Here is a 27343-nt window from a genome sequence, read left to right on the forward strand (position 1 = left end):
AGCAGAAAACAGCAGGTTAGACTTATCCTATATGGATGGCTAGAACTATGCAAAAACTACAAAATATCAAAATAAAAATGTTGGTATCTCTTCAATTTCCAGAAAAATGAGGGGGAGGGTGGGGGGACGTAAAAATTGTGAAAAATTATAAAAATCAGTAATTAATATCTACACTTCAAATTGTCCTTCAAATTGATTTTACAGATTGTTTTTATTTGTTTAATGCGAAAAAATGCCCTCCTCCCTTTTTTTTTAACTTATTCAGATGGTTGCCATGGCAACACAATATATTTATTAAAAAAAAAAAAAATGATAATTTAATAAATTTTTTTACTAAAATTGAGATGAAAGCTAGAAAACATTGACACATGGAAGAAAAGAATGATTCCATTGGCAAGAAGGTAATTTATAATGTTTATACAATACTTTGCTTGAACATGTTGAAGTATCACCTTTGGTGTTAGGGAGTCATCATGTAGTTTTTCTTCTTATATTACCTTGGCATGGTCCATCTACTGCATATTTTGATCCTAGATTATAATATTTCCCATACATGTTTTTTTCAATAACACAATATAGCATGGTTCCTCTTGAACTTTATGTCACCTTGGTCTTTGACTCCAAGGTTGAATGTCTTATCTTATTTATATTTTGGTGTATAGAATTTATTTTTGTTACATTTGACATGTTTTTTTAAATCAACACATGAAACAAGCCTCAAAATGATGTCATTAGTGTCATGGAATTTGACAGTTGACATTATCAAGTTCCTAGAAGTTTATATTCATGTGTCCTCTGTGACTCTTTACTAATACCATATATGTACTTGTTAGTCACTGGAACCCCTTATCAATGACACCAAGGATACAGCGTTTCTAATGTCCAACCCTACCTCTCACACAATAAAATAGAATAAAGCATGGACACGGGGAATGTGTCAAGAATCTAACAATCGACCAAAATGTACAAAACAACCCAAGACCACCAGTGGGTCTTCAATACATTGAGAAGCCAGAGCTAGATATCTGAAAAATGTTGAAGACGGACACAAAGTGATGAGAAAAAGAAGATGTGGTATGATTGCCAAAATAAACAACTCTCCATCAGAGACCAAATGCATTAGGAGTAAGCAACTAAAGGTCACTATACCACCTTTCATAAGGTAAAAAAACACATGCATTCAACTCTCAGAATATCAAAAATAACCAGATGAATGATGCTTTAAGTCAAATAGGCATAAAGAAAATTTTAGTGGACAACTGGGCAACAATAAAATGTGACAAATGAGCTGTTTCATTCTGAATGACATAACATTTTTATTTTGATCTATGAATTTAAAACAAACACAAATATATATACTGAACAGATTAATCAAGGCCATACCCTATTTTTTTTAGTTCTTTGGATTTTTTACATCAATTAAGTCATTGATAACCAAAATAAATTACCACACAAAAAAGTCCTTTTTGTTCATTTACTAGATTTTAAATATTTATTATCCACACTTTCAAATTTTCTCTTACAATTATAAATTAAATAAACATAGTAAACTGCTGATTTTTATTTTAAATTTTTAAATACTAATCCTTCAAAATACATTTAAATGACCCAATTACATTGTTTAAAAATAATAAAGTCAAAAATCATTTATCCAAATAACTGTATAACACAAACAAAGCTTACATCAAATTCCAAGGAACACCATAGTAATTCCAGTAGCATATAGGGCCATTACATTACATGCATATATGTATTAAAAAGCAAATCTGGATGACTTCAACAAAATCTAAAACATTCTCTGACACGCAATGCCATGTTGAAAAATCCTTAAAAAACGTTGCATGAAAATCCCTAAAAATGTAATTCTATAAGACAATTTTATGCAACCTTTTGTAATTCTTAAGTGCTAATGAGGAAACTCACACCATAGACCAAAGGACTAGAAGTGACCCATCAATGGTCACTGAACAGCATTCAACAATGAGCAAATCCAATTAAGCGTAGTAAGCTATAAAAGGCCTAAAATGACAATGTAAAATAATTCCAATGAAAAAACTGATGCCATGATTTATGGTAATAATAATTGTGATTTAATGGTCAGGATCAAGTTTATGTTGAAACAACTTTAAAATTAAGTTTTAAATTCAAATAGTATACAGCATTACTTGTTTGGACATCATTGAAATGAAAGTATTGTCAGATAAACTCAACAAGACAGAAATTCGCAATATCCATACATCAAATATACTTAAACTTTGGTTAGTATAGTATCAGATAAAAATACCAACAATGCTTGTACTCAACAAAAATATATGATGCCCAATGAACTTAAAACTCGATATTACGGTCATATGAACCCTGTAATAACAACAGTTACACCATATATCAGTCAGGGGTAATACTTCAGTTTAATTACTTCAATATGTAAATGCTATTTACTGTATAAGTAAAGTTGCAAAATTTTGATTATCTTTTCAAGGTTTGTTTAATATCCCCAAAATCTAACCAAAAAAACCCAGTAATTTTTAAGGCATAAAAATGATTTGACCTCTAAATTAATTTACCGGTACTAGTATATAAAAGAGCCATGCCACTTGTATACGTTTAACCCTGACTGACTGAAAATCTGATATAAATTTCAAATATATACAAATAAAAAATCTAGTAATATGGTCATTTAGAGGATTAGCTGGTTCGCTAAAAACTACTCTTCGTCTTTGTTCAATCATCTGAAATAAATAAAAGTATACTATTATTTTGATGAAAGACATTTCAGTTCTCTATCCAGATTCATTTCTAAAATTGATTTGTAATTTCTTCTTCACAAAGTAACCCAAAGTGTTGCATTTAATATATGGTTTATTCTTATCTGTAATTGTGAGCAATGGATACGAAAAAAAAACATCACAGATAAAGGACGTACAATAATAAACCAGTATCTTTTCCTTTCATTTAAATCAGTGCTATAGTTAATGTTAGAATCGTAACTATTGGTTTGGAAGATTACTATACAATTTTCAATAAGAAGCACTTGATGATATATTTCATATTAAGCTTAATAAACATCTTATTCTATTTTTTTATTTAATATTTTGTATAGGCTCTTATGCAGTACCTGTCAGGTGTTACCTTTTTTTTTAATGCTGTCCAATTGCTTACTTTATTCTGATTAGCATGAAGTTTGTAGTTATCGAATGTATTTTATACTGCTTATTTGCTTTAACATACATGTACTCCTTTATTTACAGGTATCCAACTTTTATTTTAATCGTAAAGTATATTGTACCTTTCAGAGATTCTAAAATTTCTTTTCTCATTTCTACCATGTTTTTCTCAGCATCAAGATTATTCATTTCTGTTATGGCTTCCTCTAAGTCTGCATCATCTGATGTATCTTCGACCTGTTTGTTTTAAATAATAGATATAAGTTTTTCTTGAAATCTGCATTTTGGAACATTGCATATCAAATCAAATCAGAAGTACATAGTGGTTTGAATACATGGAAAAAAATGTATTATCTAATTGTAACTATTACATTCAATATTAAATCCTGGCTCTTCAATGATAGAAATACTTTGGGTTACATATGGTAAATTTTACATGTGTGTTTTTGCGTTTTGTTTGAATATCTGTTTTGCTGTCTTTTCCTTTACATGTTTAATATTTGTAAATTGTTTTTCTGAGATACATCTATCTTCTTTTGATAACAAGTCCTATAATCCTAAATGTAAAATACTGAAGGGACATAACTCATTCAATAAATTTTGAACAGCATTCAAATGTAGTCTTTTATGATTTAATGCATGTATATAACAATGTTCTCCCTTTTGTAATGTTGATATTCATTTTTAAAGTAAATAAAATACTGATAAGAAATGTAAGTGTATGATTTAATTACTGGCCAGATATTTCAATTACAGAAATTAGACTGAAACATATTTAACCAACATACAAATTTGAAACTAACCTTTACAAGAGAAGTTTTCTCCACATTTTTCTGATAAGTACATCTAGAGAAAAAACTGGCTATTTGCTGTGGGCTTATCCAATCTTCTTTCTCAAATTCTTTTTTTCCTTCACCATCTCTACTTGTTTTTAATGATTCTGAAACCCTGTATGGATCTGCATGAATTCCACTGTCAGTACCATGTTTGTATATTGTTTTCAAATGATTTCTCAGTCTAGGGGAGAATCTAACTACTTTTCGCTGCTGTCTTAAAGCCCAGCCTTTGCTAACAAAACTTGGAGTTGTATCTTCACAGTTATCATTACCAGTGTCTATTGACAAGTATGAAACTGGAACTGATGTACATATTTGGCCCCATTTCTTTTTAATTTTGTCATATGTGCTTTCTTGTTCTAAGATATATGAATGAAATCCGACATCCAAATTTTCTTCTAGCTCCAAACTTGTATTAAATGAGCTTATACAATTTATCTCTGTGCAGAAGAATTTTACCTCTTTGTTTCTTGAACTTGTTCTTGCATTCTTTAAGTCTTTGCATGTTTGCAAAAATGGCTCAATAATTGTAAGTTCAGTGTTATGTTGTTCTTTCTTTAATGCCATCTTTTGAAGGTCTGTTGGTGTAAAGGTCTTTCCAGGTCCCATTTCATACTTTTTCCAAGCTATTTATCCCTCGTCAGACCACTGAAAATTGGAAAGGTCCGACACACCTGGCCACTTCCATTTCTGTAGAGTCTGTTGGTCACTTGCTATAAGGGCTACACAGGCAAAAGTATTTGCAATGCCTCCATAATATTCTATTGCCTTCTTCATATCAGATGCTGTTCTAACATTGTTGCCTTCGTTTGCATAAGCCTTGATGTGCTGCTTAATTGGTGCAATTCTCCTATCACATATGTCTTTACCTCCCTGAGCATCACTAAAGTCATAACGCTTTATATTGACTTCAATTCTAAGAATAATGCCTGGAATACTTATTAACAAAGGTGCACATTTGTAACAACCGGCATTATCCGATCTAACAAATGCTTCGTTAATAGAGCTATCCTTTTCTTTCATCATCTTCAGAACATGCTCCAAGATTGAAGCCACAGCAAACCAATTTTGTGTACAGCTATCAAACAAGTGAACATAGCACTGTACTGATATATTGTCAGTGTCAGCTTCTTTTTGCATACAGCAGTGACATGCCAATTCAAACCTCTTTTGCCAAACCATTCGCATTGGCTTTCTCTGTCAATTACAGGAATGAATTTCATGGCCCAATCCATAAACAGTAAAACCTGGTTGTTCTGTAAATTGGAAATGATATCTACTTTGGCTCTGTTTTGGTTAACATTCCTAACAATGTGACTTCTCCAATTGTTAATTTGAGTTGTTGACTGAGTCAAATCATGTTGCAACTCTTCTTTCAAATCTCTGTCAGTTAAACAATTTATGTTATCTTCAAGCTTACAAAAGATCTTGTCTAAATTACTGCAACGGTCACAGTTGTCTGTATGAGTATGCTGACATGTGTTGCTGTAATGTTTATCTTTTCCATCAGAAAGAGCAAAGCTAATACAGTGGGTTGAGCAGCTATTTGACATCTCCAGGTGTTTTGTAGTCTCCTTTCAGGTACCGTTTACTGTCTTTAATATCATCTTTTAATGATTCTGTAAGTCCAGTGCCCTCAAGACTTCTTGTTATCTGCTCTAAAGTTACAAAAGCATCATTGCCTGCTTTCATAAAACTATCTAATCCTGCTAAATTCTTTCTTTTTGAAGCTGCACAAACCTCAAGAACTCTAAATAAAGTTCTTTCACTCAGAGGGATAAAATCAGCATCGAAGCAATAACTGATGTATGTTTGTATCAGTCTGGAGTGAATAACAGTTCTTACAACATTTGGAATCGAAACTGTTTGGCCAGATGAAAGTTTCATAGTTTTGGAACCATACGAGACATCTTGTAGATATTCCGGTTGTGATATGAAATACAGGAAATGATCAATTTTCTGTGGGCTAAGGCGATCCCTATTTAATTTCCTGTTTGTACCTGGCATTCCTTTTCCTAAATCTTTTGCATGTTTTCTGGCTTCATCTATTCTCCACTTCGTCAAGCCAGGAATCAGAGTTAATAGATCCTGTTTTGATAGCTTGTCTGCTATAATACTAATAATTTGTCTCTTTGTCTGCCAGCTGTCAGCATTGTCATATCTCAAAATCATATCAGACAATGAATCATTTTAATCATGGAATTCATTATCTGATGTGTTGAAATATTTAGTCATTTTCAACAGTTCTAATCCTTGGCCAGGTGCAATAGCTTCTAAAACAGTCTGGATTGTTTCTTCTGCTTTTCGTTTATAATACCATTTAGTTGTTCTGCCTGCATCTTGGAGGTCTTGACAAATATGGTGTTTTATTGGGCTGATGTTTCCTGATGACAAATGATTGATTGTGTGATTCAGTAGCTCCAAAGGATCTATCAAGGAAGATGAGGTACTAGACTGGGAACATTGTTTTGGATCCCATACATCACTGCTATCACATGTTACAACTGATGACTGTTTTTCAGAGAAATATGTATTATCTGCAAAAAAATAGAAAAATATATTTTTTGCTCACACTTGAACATTAAAGGCTTCACTAAAAATGCAGAATGAAGAACTGCAATCAAAATGCTTAAGCCAGATATGAAATATAAAAACACCTGGCAATATGTTGAGATGACATTTTAGTTGTGTTCAGTTTATCTCTATGTATTATAATCAGAGGCAGATTTAGGGGGAGGGGCCATGGGGTCCCCCTCTTAGGAAGCCAGTGGGCCCCAACTTATGAAAATTTCTGGATCCGCCACTGATAATATTCACAATAATAACCATTAGATAGGAGATAGTATTTTGAAGTTATTTGTGAGAAGAAAGGTTTTATCATGTTTTAAGAAAATAAAAAGAACAAATGGTGTCATCAAACTTGTTTGCTTGCTACAAGTAAAAAACAAAATTTCCCCATCAGTCCAGTATAATTTTTTTTTAAAATAGTGTTATCTCCCCTTATATGGCTTATTTAAAAAAAAAATCTGAAAACAACAAAAAGTAGGATTTTTGTAAAAGATTACTAAGATTTAAGAAAAATGATTAAAATTTACTATAAAGGGCAATTACTCCTAAAGGGGTCAACTGACCATTTCAGTCATGTTGACTTATTTGTAAATCTTACCTTGATGAACATTATTGCTGTTTACAGTTTATCTCTATCTATAATAGTATTCAAGATAATAACCAAAAACAGTAAAATTTCCATAAAATAACCAATTCAGGGGCAGCAACCCAACAACGGGTTGTCCGATTCATCTGAAAATTAAAGGGCAGATAGATCTTGACCTGATGAACAATTTATCCCCGTTAGATTTACTCTTAATGCTTTGGTTTTTGAGTTATAAGCCAAAAACTGCATTTTACCCCTATGTTTTATATTTAGCCATGGCGGCCATCTTGTTTGGTTGGCCGGGTCATTGGACACATCTTTAAAACTTGATACCCCAATGATGATTGTGGCCAAGTTTGGTAAAATTTGGCCCAGTAGTTTCAGAGGAGAAGATTTTTGTAAAAGATTACTAAGATTTACGAAAAATGGTTCAAAATTGACTATAAAGGGCAATAACTCCTAAAGGGGTCAACTGATTGTGGCCGAGTTTGGTTAAATTTGGACAGAGGAGAAGATTTTTGTAAAAGTTAACGCCGTACGACGCCGCCGGACGATGACGCTGGACCCCAAGTAATGAGAAAAGCTCACTTGGCCCTTCGAGCCAGGTGAGCTAAAAATAGTTCTTGGATGTGAGATATTTTAAAGTGCCTTCCTTCCCTCCCACCTACATTTTAATGGAATAGCCCTTATCAATTTTGATAGTAAACAAACCTTTCATTACTGCTGGATTTTCCATCATCAATGTTTGTGTTGGTGTTGCTATAGACTGCTGCTCTTCAAATTCATAACTTTCAATGGTTTCTACATTTAAAAAAATATACATTATCCTTAGTATGTCCTCATTCTAAAATGCTTAAAAAGCTTTAATTACAATTACAGATAGTTGACCTTGAAAGTTTTATTTTCATTGTAGTTGCTTTTCTAGTTGGAATTGCTAAAGCCTCATTCATGTTGGGGCTTTTACAGGTGACTGTTAGGTATGGGTTTTGCTCATAGTTAAAGGCTGTACATTACAGTGACTAATATTTTGCTTATAGCCACCTCTTCCTTATAAAGTGGGGCTGTCACCAACTGGGCGTACTCTCAGATCTTTACTTCAGTGTCTTTTTGTTGCTGGGATATATATATAGAATAACCATACATTGTGTCGAAATATCAATGTTATTTGTACAAGGCTTAGAAACAGGTAGAAAGCGAGGCTATGCCGAGCATTTCTACCTGTTTTGAGCCGAGTACAAATAACAGATTGATATTTCGAGACAATGTATGGTTATTCTTTATATACTGCAACTCTTAAAACTGTTCTAAATGAAGTATTTTGGGTAAGAAACATCATTTCTTAATTTGAAGCGGACAACGTTAAATTTCCGCGAACCTGTATGTTTTATTGACGTCATAAATAAAACTCTACGGAAACACATTGTCAACGTCATCAACAAGGTGATATACGGTCAGTGACTGTATATCACATATAAATATACAGTCAATGCAATTTGACTGCTCAAATAGCACAGCTGCAGTATATATACAAGTACTGGCCACGTCCACTCTGTGTAGTATTTAAATTTGTATATCCATATCATGAGTTAAGCTTTTTCTAACTGATTTTTACAGTTCGTTTTTATGTTGTACTACAGTTACATCACTGTCCCAGGTTGGGGGTGTGAGGAAGGTGATAGTGGGATACCGCTAACATGTTGAACCTACCACATTCTGTATGTATGTGTCTGTCCAAAGTCAGGAGCCTGTAGTTCTGAGGTTGATGTGTTATATATTTGTGTGTTCATTCATCTTTTGGTACATAAATTATGTCCTTAGTTTTCTCGTTTGAATTGTTTTACAGTTGTTGTTTCGGGACCTTTTATAGCTGACTATGTGATATGGGCTTTGCTCATTGTTGAAGGCTATATGGTGACCTGTAGCTGTTTCTTGTATCTTGTTGAGAGTTGGCAATCATACCACATCTTATTTTTTATAGTGATGATAGCAAATAACCCAAATTTCCTTATTTCTGTATAGCAGCTGTCTTGTAAGATGATCATTAAATGCATGTACAATACAAACCATTAAATGCCTTGTATGTTACAGGTTGGTCATCAACTGTGGAAGTGTTGGCATCCAAAACAAAATTCTGTGCATCTGTATATGAAAAGAGAATAGTTTGTAAAATACATTATTTCTATTACTATATGAACATGAAAATTGTGAAATGAAAAAAAGAAACCTGCTGTTATAGTTATTTTCTTCAAAGTTTACAGTAATTTCTTATGGATAGCATTACATGTACATGTGTTACTTTAAATATATATTTTTCTAGTTGTTTTCAGGTTATGCTTGAAGGCTTTCTAGTAACAGTGGTTTGATTCCACCAGTGCACTTTATCCAGAGGATGAAAATTCCTTATTTTTATCCACCACCAAAAATTCACTAGGTTTTTTAATGCCGGTCCAGTGTAAAATATCCACTACTGAGCATAAGATTCTAAAGGGAGTACATTGTATATGCACTGTATAATGAAATGGATACAGCTGCAGCTATTCTCAACTTTATGAAAAGTTGAGGTTTTTGTTACTTGTATAATAAAGGCTTCAAAATTCAAATAGTGGGAGAAAAACACAATAATCATGATAAAAGCAATGTAACATGCATATCCATATTTTGCGCCTGTCCCAAGTCAGGAGCCTCTGGCCTTTGATAGTCTTGTATTATTTTTATTTTAGTTTCTTGTGTACAATTTGGAAATTAGTATGGCGTTCATTATCACTGAACTAGTATATATTTGTTATGGGGCCAGCTGAAGGACGCCTCCGGGGGTGCGGGAATTTCTCGCTACATTGAAGACCTGTTGGTGACCTTCTGCTGTTGTTTTTTTCTATGGTCCGGTTGTTGTCTCTTTGACACATTCCTCATTTCCATTTATAATTTTATAATATTTTACTGTTTCTGGATATTTATGGTATATATGATATACAATATTATTTACACACAAATGTGCTTGTATATCTCACTTTTAAAAAACAAAGTTAACTGGGTACATGTTATGAGCATGATATATAATTTATAAAAACAAATAAACTGACAGCAAGTTATAAACCATTTGTATTGTACCTGGATCTTGAATTTCATCAACTGTTGTCCTCTCTGTATGCTTTTTTCTACATGTCTGGCAAATTCCTGTGGAAAAAAATCATAAATAATTAAAATGAATTAAATTACTAATACTAAATTTTAAATATATATGTTGATGTCACCAACAAATAAATCATTTGAGTTTAATCAGTTACAAAAACTGTATTTTCTATAATGTCAATCACTTTACTACTCCCCTAAAAAATGTCAGATTGACAAGTTTTACTTGCCATGTTTAATTTGTAATGTAGACTACTAGTCAGAGTACAATAAAAATGTAGGCGGTAGGAATTTAGATTGCTAAGGAGCACATTGTCTTACTTTCAGGCTTACATGTATATAGAAGTTTGTGTTGTTTAATTGTTTTTCATTATTTTTTCTGTAATTGTATTAAAGTGGAGTTTTTTTTTTTTATTGTGGTTGCACCTTTTCCTTTTTTATAGATTAAATTTCCTGGAACAATCATATATACAAAATTAAGCAGGCAGTTAGTTTTCTCGTTTTATTTCATATCTACACATGTCATGTTTTTTATAACTTACAATACACTAACAGTATGGGTTTTTCTCATTATTATAAAAGGCCATACAGTGACCAACATGTATTTGCTTAATTTCACATCATTTAATCAGAGGCAGATTTAGGGGGGGCCCTTTTTGGAAAAAAAAGTTGTTGCTTATCATTATATAGGGAATCACTGAAGCGTGACTGGACCAGGCCCCGTCTTAGGTCAGTCAGTGGGCCCCCACTTATGAAAATTTCTGGATCCTCCACTGTTAGTCTTCATTGTAGGTGTCTCATTAGGCAATATTATTACATTTCCCATGTTTTATACATGTACTGAGAATAAAAATATTGAGTTTTGATCAATTATACTGTTATATATAACAATTTAAAGATTTTTGTTTTAAATATTACCATGATTACTTACACCAAAGAAAAAGATTTTATGTTGCTTTATTTTGAATAAATAAGCCTGATACAGTACATGCTAAGCATTAAGGGCAGATAAAAATTTGGCTATAGCAGACTGGCTTATAGAATTCCCATTGCAACTCAATCTTACAGCCAATCATTGCCAGTTAGAAAACATGGACATTGAAAAAGGACAAGGTATGATAAGAGGCGTTTTTTGCCCCCTTCCCAAATAAGTTTATATATATATATCATTGATAGCCTTAGTATAGAAACTATTCAAAACTATGATTTTTTTATGTTCCGGTGAAAGGAAGGTTGCCTAGCAACGGTTTTAATAAATAGCCAAATTATCACATATGCATTGCTTTCTCATTACATATTAGCATAATTCAAAATAGTATTGTTTGTTTAACAATAACTTGAGTTTGCAAATGTAAGGTCACTTCAATTTCAGTTTAAAAAAATGCTTAGCAACAACCTAGCAACAAAAATTTTACCTAGCAACGGTTCAAAAATTTGTAATTTCGGCCATATGAGGTATGAATATGGCAATATTTAAAGATTTAGCTACCGTAAATAATTTTTCTTTCATTTCTTTCATATATATGATGTCTGACATGTCTGAGTCATTATTTTTACAAGAAAATGAAATTGACCATAGCAACCTAAAAGTTGCTTAGCAACAGCCGAAAAAGATAGAAATCAAATTGAACTACAGAAAAACCCTTTTGATTTTTCATTGTACAAATTAGAGTAAAACCAGGTTAGATTGGTTAATACATGCAAGACTAGCAGTAAGAAATGAAAGTAAGTCAATTGTATATCATGCTGATAAAAAGATTAGCAGCCAATATAGTGCTTAGCAACGATTAAATAATGTTTTGGTTTTCTTTGTATACCGAAGTAGGTTTGTTTGGTATCATTATTATATCTTGATGAAGTAAATATTAAATCATATGCTGTTACCAGAAACAGGGTTGAGATCTCAAAAAAATTGTTTAACCCAGCCGCATTTAAGTCAGGAGCCTCTGACCTTTGTTAGTGTTGTATGATTTTTAATTTTAGTTTCTTGTGTATAATTCGGAGTTTAGTATGACGCCAAATATTACTGAACTCGTATACATATTTGTTTAGGGGCCAGCTGAAAGATGTCTCAGGGTGTGGAAGTTTCTCGCGGCATTGAAGAGCCATTGGTGGCCTTCAGTTGTTGTCTGCTCTATTGTCGGGTTGTTTCTCTTTAACACATTCCCCATTTCATTCTCAATTTTAGTATTAAATAAAAGATAGCTATCAAGGAATTGGTCGGTTTAATAAAAAAAAAAAAAGCATAAATACAAATTATATTGTCACATGATAATTAGTAAGTATAAACATTAACAAGTTAATAGGTGAAATAAACAAGAATGTGTCCCCAGTATAGTATACCATGAAAATTGGGCAGCATCTCTAATTTGGCATTAAAATTAGAAAGAACATATCATAGGGATCATGTGTACTAAGTTTCAAGTTGATTGGACTTCAACTTCATCCCAACATACCTCGATCAAAAACTTTAACATGAAGCGCGACAGATGGACGAACGGACGGAAGGACGGACGTACGGATTAACGGACGAACGAACAGACGAACACACAGACCAGAAAACACAATGCCCATAAACGGGACATAAACAACTTTAAGTTATACAAGAAGTGGCACACTTATTTAATCCATAAATAATAGTGGAAGTTATGAATATAGCATTTCACATTTACATGATGATTACCAGTACATTAAACAACTCAGATGGATTAAAACTGCTATTGAAGATTCAGTACCAGATGTATACAGTATGTATAGCAAATATGCATAGCCTGTACAATGCCATTGTTTGTCACTTCAAAAATCGTACTTTGTGAACTTTTTAACACTTAACACAATATTTTAAAGAAAGAAATGCTGAAAACAAAGTTCAAAGTTTTCGATGAGGTCAGGATTTAAGACGTTAAAAACTCATGAAAATATGTAGACGAAAGAGGCATGAACATCTTCAAGCTTCAGTACAAATATATTATTTCTACAATATATATCCTGAAATAAGCACATTGATCGCCGGTGTATAGAATCATGTGCAATCATACCACATCCGCTTATCTTATCCAAAATGTTATGCTGGTTTTTTAATGCAACAGTTATTGGTAAGTAGTATTTCATGAAACCCTAAAACATTTGAATTTGATTAGAAACATAGACATACTTCATTAAAGGGTATCGGTGGCCGAGTGGTCTAAGAAGTTATTTCTGTAATCACTAGCCAGTCAACACTGAAGTTGTGAGTTCGATCCCCGCTCGTGCGGGTGCACTCGTTTTCAACCTTAATTTCTCCTTTCAATGTTGATTTATTATTATTTTCATTCTGAATGTCCAGTCAAAATGTTTCAATTTTCAGATTTACAGCCGATTTCACTGAGTGTGTAGCCAAAGGTAAAGTCTTTGGTAAGCTTGCTTATATATTCTTAAAGGAGGGTAGTTAACCTAACCTAACAATGACTTTGTGGTTGATCTGACAAGCAAAAAAAGAAGAAGATATTACTTTTGACTTCACACTCAATGATATCGGCTGTAGTAGTCACCGTGTTCAACTTTTCCGGTATTGAATAAATATTTGAAATGACTAAACAAAATTTTCTTTATTGCATTAGGGACATTAAACTGTAGAACTAGTAGTGCAATTTGTGCCTTCAATAATATATATAGCATGTGAGAGGGAAAAGAAGTTCAACTACCGTTTTTGGTGAATATTCAACAACTACCCTAATTGTGTCTAAAGTAGCAAGAAATATTGACCAAGCCCAAAAGCCTGACATTTTTAGAATATTCGAAGAATAACAAAAATCCGGTGGCAATGCATGCTTTAATTATGTGTACAATAAACCTAATAGGTATTAAAGCTGTATCTCAAAAACTGTAGGAGAATAACAGACTCTTTATATATATATAGCTTGTACCAAAAAGTTAATGTGTCAAAATACCGGACATTTAAAGAAAATTTTATTAAAAAAAATCAAAACCCTGTAGACATACACACCTCTATTATAAATAAAAAACTTTTTAGGTCAAAAACTGAAGGAGATAGCTAGACGTACATGTCCGGACAGAAACAAACGAACGGATGAATGGATTGACGTACGGACAGATCTAAATTTAATTTAACGAACGTGCTATACATTTAAAAGTATATTAAAAACAATATGTTAAAAGTAATTTCGATATAGCATGTTTTATTTGAAAATCCAAATAGGATCTGAGTCAATTGAATGCTACATGTGTACTTTTATTTTATGATTACAGCTTGTCAAAAGAGTGCTCTGACACATATATAAGAAAAATCATTAATGTACCGATATATAAAAAGGCTGGAAATACATAATTAACAGTATAGTATAAGTGTAGTTAACTTAATTTCAGTATCAACTGCTCTTTACATGGAATTATGTTTATAATTACATTTCATACTTTGGATTCAATACTGACTGCACTGATGCATAATGTATTAGTTTAGTACTGTTAAAAGAGTTTTGTGACGTCTATCAACAAATCATTGTAATATTCTTACTTCTCTGTTCCAATAACTACTTTTTAATGCACAATGCACATATTTTTATGTTAGATATATTGCACATTTTACAGATCACCACAGAGATATGAACGAAATAGATATGATACATAAATCTATTTTTCTGTAGATGGTTAAATAGAAAACTTCAAAGTGCAAAATATATAAGTTTTGATGAAACGATTTTCACCAGAACTATAAAAAGAGTTTGAATATATTGTGAATTTACTATAAAATTCATTTGTAAGATTTCGTTGAATATTTGAAAATAAAAATTATTAAAAATTAATTCACCATATTTCAAGGGACACTACTCTGTATTTGGCTGCAGTGTTAGACTATTTTGATTTATATGGGTCTAATTTCACGTACAACATATTTTTTTAAGAGAGTGACATGCCTTGATGACTGGATACGACGTAAAACTATCCGTACGTGATATTCTGATCAATTATGGATCCCGGAATAATTTCGTACCCGTGCCGTTCTCTTTGACGTATTATGATAATGACTTGTCAAAATTGTAAACAATCGGATTATTTTTCAAATTTTTAGACATGAGCGCCAACGTAGACCACCATGATATTTTATAATGTGAAAGATACACAAGAGTACAGTTGATGATTGAAAATTTCAAGATGGTCTACGTTGGCGCTGATGTCAAATTTTGTCTCCGAACATGACGAAATTGTAGAATTTTTACATTTTTCGCCGTTTAAGCCTTTTCAAGATACAAGTTTGAACATATTTGAGTACATAACACCTAAAAATAAGGTTCTACATGGACGAGCAGATATTGTAGTTCATTACACAGGCGTGATGGGTTTCAACTTCAAAGTTTAAAAATTCTGGAAAAAGGGGGGCCAGAAACGGCCCTTATCATACCTTGTCCTTTCTATATTTCATTGAAATAAAAAATAAACAAGTATATTTATCTTTCACTACCCTGATTCCTTACATTATACTGATTATTGTGTGTGTATTGCATATGTTATTGTTTATAATAATATTGTCTGTACAAATGTATGATATGCCCTCCTGGGGCCCTATTAATTTGGTAAATAAAAAATATTCTATTCTATTTTATTCCATTCTACACCTACAATCATATTTGCCTATGGGTGAGTATGGGCATTGTCTATAAAGGGAAGAATTTTATCAAGTTTAGCGTGGAAAGTTCTTTACATCTTACTTAATGAGACGCTATAAGAAGCTTTGTTCGCTTGATAATTGGACAAATTTATTCAGTAAATAATTTCAAACTTCTTTATTTTTTCATTCTCAGTATGTAAAAGTACAGCTCCATTTAAAGCTTCATAATAAGTTCTATTACCTGTTCCCACTGGTATCACTCTCCCGAACCACATTCTTGAATTTCTTCTGCCTGCTTCAAAGTCAATTTCCTCTCTGGTTTGCCTTTACCCTGATGTCCAGGATAGTGACATTTGGATCTTTCTGTTGGCGTCCATGCAACACCAAGTGCGGTTGTATGATGAGAACAGACAGTTAAATGTTTCCATGGTTTGTTAAAAATTCCCGCTCGTATGGCTATCAGTCTCCCCTCATTTTCTATTACACCAGTAATGTTAAACTTTTGTAAATGATTCTTCACAGAGTTTGTCAGAGTTTCCAAAATTTGATAATCACCTTTAGACCGGCTACATTCTTCTGGTGAGGAAATAAGTTCCCCAACAGCACAAAATGGCATACTTATGTTATATCATATCAAAATGAATAGATTTGTATAAAAATATATAGTTAAAAAGTAAATAATACATAGCAGAAGTGCATTTTACATGTCGAGGTTATTCCAACTTCACAGACTATAGTTGTCTTCACAGTGAAGAGTATCAATATTAGTATGTCTAATTACCAAAACATGGATAATACACTACTGTGTCCCGACATTTTTACTGCATTAGACCATTAAAGTATAAACAGATACCAGAGATTTTATTATCATTTTATAATGTTTTCACCATCACCTTTTAAAATATATATTGTTTTTTCTCTGATGTTTTGATTTTTTTTGAGAAAATGACACCGGCAATTTGCTATATAAGCAGTCAAATTTGCTCAAAAGTCAAAATCATTTTTTTACCACTAATAACCCGATTTGACTGCCTATATGGACTTTTCCGTGCAAAATAGAATACAAACAATGCAATTAGACATTTTTCAAAAAAATGTTGTTGAACAAGATTTTCAAGTTCTGCCTGGTTTTCTCTGACATTGCCTCTTAACATATTTGTCGGTGATTTGTGCATTTTTCTTTTGATGTGTACTCTCTGACAATGTCAATATCAGTGGACTGGTCGTTATATAAAAAATATTTGGTCAGTTCACAATTGACATGAACGGTTGCACGGATCTACATTTTTTTTATATACAAAATTGCTTGGGATTATTTTTGCGGTACCACGATTTCCCGAAAAATACGAAAAGAACGTAATATCCCCAAAACAAGATGATATATCCCGAGAAAAAGATTTTTTATGGTGTTATGATACTTTTTATAGTGGTTTACAACTTTTGACAATATGAAAGAATACTAATTAGAGATATTACTCGTTTTTATTCAATAAAAATGCAATTTCATTTCAAAAATTCGATTTGTATGTCTTGTATGCAAAATCCTTGTTGGACACAATATGGCGGACATTCTAAAGGTAGACAATTTAAGAAAATCAAAATATTAAAAGAACTGGAAGAATAGAAAAGTATCAAATGTACTGAAAGAATAGATTCTATTAAAACAAAATGAAATTATAAACAGTTATACATTTATCATAACTTCATTGGTGTATTTAAGCTTGCCAAATAATTTCCTTTATTTTACATTCATATAAAAACTGATTGTTGTTAATAAATATAGTTGTTGTTAATGAAATGAAATGAATTATGATTCATCCAAGTTTTTAACTAAAATAGCATGTTTCCAAAATCTTGGTAATTTTATTGTTTTCCTATGATATTATTAAATGCTGTTATTACTGTACAATTTTCTCCAAATATCTCCGTTTAAACTAGAGCTTGGTGTTGCTTTAATACATAGTACAAATATTTCAATTTTCTCAAATTTTGTTCATCAAAGAAATATGAAGACAACGGCTAGGTATTATTTTAGTAACATTTGCATATAAAAAGTAATTTACAATTTTGGTGCTTATTTTTCCAAAATGTCAGAGGAAATGAATTATCCGTGTATAAAATGTACTGAATGTACTGATGATTGTGTCATTGACGCAATTCAGTGCACTGGCTGTGAGAAATGTGTCCATACCAAATGTGTACCCAAAGAGGAGTATGGATAGTAAAACAAGTGACTGTGATCACTTTCCCTTTGTATTTTATGTTCATGAAAGATTTGATTTTTATGAATATGAAAAGTTGGTGTATATGAAATTAGTGTCACAATAATTTTTTTCGAAATGAAATATTTTACCAGGTATAAAATAGCTAACAGTTAAAGTGAATATGTCTTACATTCCAATGATTCAGTACATGGACTTTTGAGTTAAACCCGAGACGTTCATAAAAATTCGTGTAGCCTTGGTCAGTAGCCTATATTTTGGAGAAAATTACCCCCCTTTTTAGAGAATTACAATCGGCATTATTGAACGTGATCATACGTGCTTTCAAATTTGATTCATTTTGGTCCGTATTTGCAGTAAGAGGTTTATAATGTTCTATTATCTGAGCAAGAAGTGATAGCTTGAATATTTTACCAGGTATAAAATAGCTAACAGTTAAAGTGAATATGTCTTACATTCCAATGATTCAGTACATGGACTTTTGAGTTAAACCCGAGACGTTCATAAAAATTCGTGTAGCCTTGGTCAGTAGCCTATATTTTGGAGAAAATTACCCCCTTTGTAGAGAATTGCAATCGGCATTATTGAACGTGATCATACGTGCTTTCAAATTTGATTCATTTTGGTCCGTATTTGCAGTAAGAGGTTTATAATGTTCTATTATCTGAGCAAGAAGTGATAGCTTGAATATTTTCCAGGGAGATTGTGAGGAACACTTTGATCAGTTTGAAAACGGATGTTGACAATGTTTGCGGGTACAATATTTCTGGAGACAAGGGCGGATACCTTAGACCGAAATCCGAATGTTATTCACCAGTACATAGTTGATTCAATACTAGCAGAGACTTATAATATATATGTCTCTGATACTAGTATATGAAAAGGAAATGATGAAAAATTGGATTTCAATTTTCACGTTTGATATAATTTTACACTTAAATTTTTTTTGCCGCTTAAATCGTTTCTTTGGATCCGACTTATTTGAAAATAAATAACTGAAATATCTGATATAAATCTTTGCCTTTTATGTTGTGTTCATAAATTTTAAGCATCCAAGAATGTCATAAATGCAACTTTTCAGCGTGGAATGCCAAATCCAACGTCAATAATGGCCGCCATTACGTGTTGACAACGTCGTCTATTGATCCGTATCAGTGAGCACCGAAAAATCATTTTCAGGCACTCCTGGTTGTTCTACTGTTTTTTGCATTCCGTAAGACATTCTCCGTAAATGGTAATCACTATATTTTTAACGATTGCTTCCTTTAATTTGCATACAATATAATATACGTACCGATATATTGTTGTGCAGATTTTATTTGAAGTGTAATGGACTCATTATTTATGGCAAGTCTTTTTTAACATAATGGACAAACGAATATATACGGCTACTACACGCATGGTTGAAACACTGAACTATATACAATATAATACATATATTTAATGTAGGACAACGATAAAATACCAACTTGAAAAATACACCAAAATAAAACAAAATATGTTAAGATTCAGCATATCAAAGAACCCCAAGAAATATTTTTTTGTTTGAATAAAAGTTTAATTGTTGACCCTTTTGACCTTGATGTCGACCAATTTAAAAGCTCTAATTTACAAAATATACGGTTAGATTCAGCATATCAAACAAGCCCAATAATTCAATTTTTGTTGAAATAGAGCAGTTTAATTTTGACCCTTTGGACCTTAAAGTGAACCAATTTGAAAAAGGTGCCCCCAAATTAAAATCCAAATACACGGTTAGATTCAGCATATCAAACAATCGCTAAGAAGTAAATCCTTAGACGTCAACGCGGAAAAAAGTAAAATCAGAAAAAATACTGAACTCAGAGGAAAATACAATCGGAAAGTCCATAATCACATAGCAAAATCAAATGACAAAACACATCAAAAACGAATGGACAAGAACTGTCATATTCCTGACTTGGTACACGCATCTTCAAATGTAGAAAACGGTGGATAATACCTGGTTTTAAAGAGCTAACCCTCTCACTTTGATGACAGTTTCATCAAACTCCGTTATTTTTACATTGATGCGTGAACTAAACAAACATAATAAATAAAGTAGTCAAAATATGGGTACAGCAGTCATCATCGCGAACAATTTTAGAAGGAACAATTTAACAGAACACAAAACATCTATCTACAAATGGGAAACCATGTCCAAACTGCAAAAACGAAAAATATGGTTAGATTTAGCATATCAAAGAATCCCCCAAATTCATTCAAGTTAAAACTAAACTTAATTTGACCCTTTTGACGTTAAATTGGCATTAAATGTCAAATTTATCTTCACTTATTTGATAAAAATCTCAATTTAAAACATACTCAAACGTGTATCAAAATTTCAATACGTCTGAAAAAAAACAATTAATAATACATGGACTCGATACTAAGTATTAGCATTTCTTGTGTAATTTAGTCAAGACGTCATCTAATAAATATCGAAATGACTTTCGAAGTCTTTTGCAAGTCACATAACCTGACAAAAACATACACATATTTACACATAGATAACGACCTTTAGCAACCGGACCTTTCCAGGTTTCTTTGATTTCATGTTGAAGGCAAAATAAATATTTTATCGTTTTTAAGTGAATGATTAGTCAGCGATGTTTCTAGGCTTATTTAGACAGCAATACAATAATAACTGGGTGTAAAAAGAGAATTATAATTTAACTATTTCAATTAAGTTAATGATTGAACCAATCACAATATGTTTTTTAATTTTATATCTCGTAGCAAATATCTCTTTTATATGGATTAATTTGAAAAGAGGTAAACAAAATAATACAAGACATGGTTCGATTCACCATATGTGACCAGCCACGACATATCCAGGCTTATGGAGGTAGAACGTCAATGTGAGAAAAACGCCTTTTAAACTATATGACTAGCCATTTCCAGGCTTAGGAGGGTACATTGTCTAAAATATGATTTTTGTATATTTATCTAGAATAGTCCGAAACAAAACTCTTTGTCATGTTATTATGACATATTTGTTGCAATGAAACGAGTCATTTCGAATACCGGTATGAAAATGAGACTGTTTTATGACGACTTTTATTTATTGATGGCACTAATCTATAAAACACAAAGTTATTGTATTTTTTGGCTTTTAGTGATGTTCAATAGCGTATTTGAATAAAATTTCAAAGACTTAAATTTACTCCAATGCAAACAATTCTTAGCTGTATTTTAGAACATGTAATTTAAACTTGTTAAAATGAAGTTAGTTTAAAATTTGTCAAAGTACACTTTAAGAATTCCTTTTTTTTTTAATTTAGATTTATTATGCATGTCTCTATACATAGTATGCGACGCGTAACAGTTTATAAGAAGGTGTTCTCATATATTAATTTGATACGGTGAATTTATTATGGATATATTTCAAACTTCATTTATGAAAGAAAAACTTTAGAGCAGAGCATTCTTTGTTTGATTGTAGCTCTATTGAAGAACATGTAATTATACCCCCGCTTTGAAAAAAGGGGGTATACTGTTTTACCTCTGTCTGTCCTTCCGTCAGTCCGTCAGTCCGTCTGTCCCATGAATATTTTTCGTCGCATTTTTCTCAGGAACTACAATATAAGGATTTCTGAAATTTGGTTTCAGGGTTTATACAAGTCAGCTATACCGTGTGATGCGTTTTCAGATTCATCACTCGACAACTTCCTGTTTACCGAACACTTGTATTATTGTACACATGATAATCCCAGGAATAGATTACCTTAGCCGTATTTGGCACAACTTTTTTGAATTTTGGATCCTCAATGCTCTTCAACTTCGTACTTGTTTGGCTTTATAAATATTTTGATATGAGCGTCACTGATGAGTCTTATCTAGACAAAACGCGCGTCTGGCGTACTAAATTATAATCCTGGTACCTTTGATAACTATGATAACCAAGTTGAAAATTTCCGTCACATTTTTCTCAGGAACTACAATACAAGGATTTCTGAAATTTGGTTTCAGGATTTATACAAGTCAGCTATACCGTGTGATGCGTTTTCAGATTCATCACTCGACAACTTCCTGTTTACCGAACACTTGTATTATTTTACACATGATAACCAAGTTGAAAATTTCCGTCACATTTTTCTCAGGAACTACAATACAAGGATTTCTGAAATTTTGTTTCAAGGTTTATATAAGTATGCTATACCGCGTGATGCGTTTTCAGATTCATCACTCGACAACTTCCTGTTTATCGAACACTTGTATTATTTTACACATGATAACCAAGTTGAAAATTTCCGTCACATTTTTCTCAGGAACTACAATACAAGGATTTCTAAAATTTTGTTTCAAGGTTTATATAAGTCAGCTATACCGTGTGATGCGTTTTCAGATTCATCACTCAACAACTTCCTGTTTACCGAACACTTGCACATTTTTACATTATTAAAATTATCCACTTGCGGCGGGGTATCATCAGTGAGCAGTAGCTCACAGTTTCACTTGTTTAAACTTGTTAAAATGAAGTTAGTTTAAAATTTGTCAAAATAAGCTTTAAGAATTCCTTTTTTTTTTAATTTAGATTTATTATGCATGTCTCTATACATAATATGCGACGCGTAACAGTTTATAAGTAGGTGTTCTTTTATATGCATTTGATACGGTGCATTTATTATGGATATATTTCAGACTTCATTTATGAAAAGAAATCTATAGAGCAGAAATTTGAGGTCAAAGACGCTAAAATTGTTTATAACATTAAACATTTCAACATCGACGGTAAAGGAATCTGTAAGGTATTTATCTTCTCATTTTAATTATTTTGATTTGGAAATTTTTTTTGTATCAATTTAAAATGTAGATTCAAATATTTTTCACCTCAAACGATAAAGTAAAACTTCTTCAAACTTATATATGATGTACAGTTTGGCGTCCGCAAAAAAAGAAGCCAATGAAAGTGTTTATCTCTTCTTCACAAATACGTATGTCATTGAATCTCGATATTTATCATGTTTATGATTTTTCTAACAATGACGTTCTACCTCCATAAGCCTGCAAATGTCATGGCGGGTCACATATTAGGAACCTCAAGATTTTGTTTTTAAATGAAACTGAATTTAACTTTGAACCTTTAGACCTTAATGTGGACCCATTTACAAATTTTTTACAGTCAGCATATCAAAACCGTAATAAATATTATTTTGATGAAATCAAACAGTTTTAACTTTGACCCTTTGCACCTCGATTTCGACCAATTTTAAAACCGGTCCCGTATTTCCATGGTTAAATTGAAATTGATGTTTCAAACAAAACCTGGAGAGCTTTTATATATTTTTTTGTTTTATATTTAACATTGCCATTAAAGCGCGAGGTTTGGCATGCCACAAAACCAGGTTCAACCCACCATTTTGTTCTTTAAAAATGTCCTGTACCAAGAAATATGGCCATTGTTATATTATAGTTCGTTTCTGTGAGTGTTACATTTGAACGTTGTGTTTCCGTTGTGTCGTTTGTTTTCTCATATAGTTGAGTGTGAATTCACATTACTATAAGACGTGTCATGGTACTTTTCTATCCCAAATTCATGTATTTGGTTTTGATGTTATATTTGTTATTCTCATCGGATTTTGTCTAATGCTTAATCGGTTTCTGTGTGTGTTACATGTTGTGTCGTTGTTCTCCTCTTATATTTAATGCGTTTCCCTCAGTTTTAGTTTGTTACCCCGATTTTGTTTTTTGTCTATCGATTTACGAGTTTTGAACAGCGGTATACTACTGTTGCCTTTATTTATGTGAACAATTTACTCTATCACATAGCTCAGTGGGAGATGATTTTTTTGAATATCGCCCTCCCGTTTGGACCAATAAAAAATCGATAACTCAAGAGACAATGTATTCCATTAACATCGTGGATTTAAATACAAAGGTTTACGTTTGTATAAATTGATTGTCACTTGATTAAAAAACTAAACTTTTTTGCTTTACTTTTGTTACTTTTGTACAACCGTTATGTTTTTGGTAAACAACTTCAAAGATCATTACTTTTAAATTTAGTTTAAAAGACAATTAGGTAAGGACATTGTTTTCTTGGAGTCATAATCTGCTGTATGACCCTCTGATCTATTTCATACTCATATAATAATTTGGCATCTGGATTTATCGATTCTACGTAGGAAAAAGTCAATAATTGATGTGCATGATGGAAACATTACAATTATGCTTTTAGAAGGGCAGTTAACGTATAGCCATGGTATCATTTATGATCGAATTCCTTAATGAAGTTACATAAATCTTTGGTAGGGTCGTGTCATTTTTGCCAAAATATACCCATTTTAAATTATCAGGAGACAAATTTTGGGTTCATTTAGGAACTTATTTGAAAGGTGAACTTTCAAATGACATGATTTTAATTTAAAAATTAATTTTCCATTAATAATTTAAGATTTGGAACAGCATATTTATACATAATATTTAGACCATAATATCGCTAGTCAATATACAGTTATCAAACGTAAATGTATTATGTTGTAGGATGTTGCAAAAAAAGTGTCACTTTTGTATAAAATCTCCCAAAATTATGACCCATATTTTTGGCACATTCCCGTCCCCCCAAAAAAAAGGAAGTTAGCCCCCTCCTCCCCCAAAGTGAATTCCCCCGATATTGTTTTTCAATTAATTTTCAATTCAAATGGAAATGCTACTGCTTATATCATAAATCACCCAAAGTGCATTATATAATTTCAGCTTACAAAATTATCAGTTTTTACTTCAAGCATATTACAATTGGTCGTCTTTCTAAACATTTATGTTTACTTATATTTGGTTGTGCACAAATATTTGTTTGCTTTTAATTCAAAATGTTTCTGATAAAAGATTTACAAGCACATGTACGGGAGTATTTTGTTTTTTAATTTGACACACTTTTTTTTTTTTTTTATCTCTATTGAATATAATCCATCTTGTGTTTAGGTTGTAAGATTAACAATATTCTTTGTATATATATAAGTATGAATGTTATGCTTAATTAATCGAAGTACTTGTGTTCAATATCACACCGACAGTAACAGTTATGTAGATGCTGTATCAAAGACAATAGTAGAGTGGTGTCAAATGATATGTTTTTAAACAAAGAAAACTCAAAACATAGGAAATAAAGATTAATTAAAACATTTTGCATAAATTATATACTAGTAAAGTCTGAGAGTCAAGCTCAACAAAGTCGTCTCTGCAATGATCGCCTGATGTTGTTTATTATTAAGGTAATTATGTTTGCGTCCTATTAATTATTATCAGAAAGAGGGTCAATATACAGCAAGGAAAAAACAGTCCATTATATAAAGAAAAGTCTAGCATTATTGTATAATGTTACTTTGTTGCGATATCTGCAAGTAACATTTAATTGGTGCTGTATCTTATCGTTAATGGGAATCATAAATTTAACGTTGATTTTGCCGTGAAAAAAACGTCTATGAATTCCAATTAAACTTTTTTTATGTTACCCGTAAAATGAAATTGATATAAATTTTATGATCTTGCAACATAGTTGAAAATTGGAGATTTATGGATACAATACACAATGTACATGTACTAATGTCAGGCGCGGATCATGGGGGCGAGGTCCGAGAGTTGGAATCCCCTTTTTTTGGACGATCAATGCATTTGAATGGGGACATGTAGTTAGAACTCCCCCTTTGACCTTGGTTAGGACCCCCCTTTTTAAAATGGCCGGATTTACCCCTGAATGCATATCTTCAATTATGAAATATGCAACTCTTCAAAGACCAGGATTTGGATTGCATTAAACTTTCAGAAATCTTTAATATCTTGATTACTATGTCATGTTGCCTTTGCATTGTGAACCTATTTTTTCTTAATATGGCAGAGTTGGGAACAAGTGAAATACATACATTGTTTTTACTGTATTTTTATACGCCCGTCAAAAGTTTGACAGGACGTATTATGGTATACAAATGTTCGGTGTCCGTCTGTCTGTCTGTCCGTCTGTCTGTCTGTCTGTCCGGCGTAAACATGTCGCACCGTAACTTGAGAACGACTTATCTAAATTTCATGAAACTTAATATAGTTGTTGTTTATGATGGTCAAATGATCTGTATACTTTTTGGTGAAAATAAGATTTAAACTTTTTGAGTCACGGCACTTTGTAACTAAAACAGGGATGTGTTTTTTTTTCACATGTCGCACCGTATCTCAAAAACGATTCTTGATTATTGCTAAAAACTTTACACACTTCTTAGTTATATTAATCTTAATATCTGTATACTTTTTGGTGATGATTCAAAATTTCATTTCTGAGTTATTGAGTATTTTGTAAAAAAGGGGGAGGGGTTTTTACATGTCACCGTATCTCAAAAACGATTGATGATTATTGCTTAAAACTTTACACACTTCTTTGTTATATTAATCTAAAGATCTGTATACTTTATGGTGATGACTCAAAATTTTAGTTTAGTTATTGAGTATTTTGTAAAAAAGGGGAGGTTTTTTTTACATGTCGCGCAGTATCTCAAAAACAATTTATGATTATTGCTTGAAACTGTACACACTTCTTTGTTATATTAATCTAAAGATCTGTATACTTTTTGGTTTGATTCAAAATTTTATTTTAGTGATATTTGTAAAAAAAAACAGGGTTTTTTTTTTGGGGGGGGGGGGGGTTTCACATGTCCCGCCGTGTCTCAAAAACAGTAAATGGTTATTGCTTAAACTTTCTCAGAAACTATTGATGATTATTGCATAAGACTTTCACAGAAGACATCGGGCGTATCATGCGCTCATGGCGCAGCTGTTTATTGTTTGTTATATATCAAAGTGGACATCACTGATCACTATATTACTCTTTATAATTACGGTTGCCAGACTCACTTTTAGGAATCTTGGAATTGCATTTGTATTTCACTTTTTTTCCTCATCCTAATTAAGCCAATATATATACAAAAAATTGTTTTGGGAAAAGGTATTAACACATATATATATATACTAGTTCAGTGATAATGAAAGTCATACTAAACTCCATATTCTATATTAAATTTTGTTTGTTTAACTGAATTTAAAAAATCTTATTAATACATGGAATAATTATTACAATCTGTTTTAAAGTACCTTCCACCAATCATCCAGTGTCATTTAAATTTACTAGAGCAGTAATTTAAATTATGAAGAAAGTGATACATCGTACAGATGGTAATTAACGAATAGAAAATATTTTTTACAAGATATTCTTATATCAAACAACTTAGTTG

At 31.9% G+C, this 27343-nt stretch overlaps 2 protein-coding genes across 4 annotated transcripts in view; one reads left to right on the top strand and one right to left on the bottom strand.

Moving 5' to 3' along the window:
* LOC143071140 (uncharacterized) overlaps positions 1-27343 on the bottom strand; it is a 433270-nt gene that overhangs the window by 134185 nt on the left and 271742 nt on the right. The window lies entirely within an intron of this gene.
* Positions 20966-27343, top strand: part of LOC143071129 (uncharacterized) — a 350370-nt gene continuing 343992 nt past the window's right edge. Inside the window, exons 1-2 of the mRNA XM_076245257.1 lie at positions 20966-21042; positions 22773-22879. The gene's annotated coding sequence lies outside the window, so the exon portion shown is untranslated. The remainder of the gene's footprint in view (positions 21043-22772; positions 22880-27343) is intronic.

The sequence above is a fragment of the Mytilus galloprovincialis genome, chromosome 1, assembly GCF_965363235.1.
Source record: "Mytilus galloprovincialis chromosome 1, xbMytGall1.hap1.1, whole genome shotgun sequence".
Classification (NCBI taxonomy): domain Eukaryota; kingdom Metazoa; phylum Mollusca; class Bivalvia; order Mytilida; family Mytilidae; genus Mytilus; species Mytilus galloprovincialis.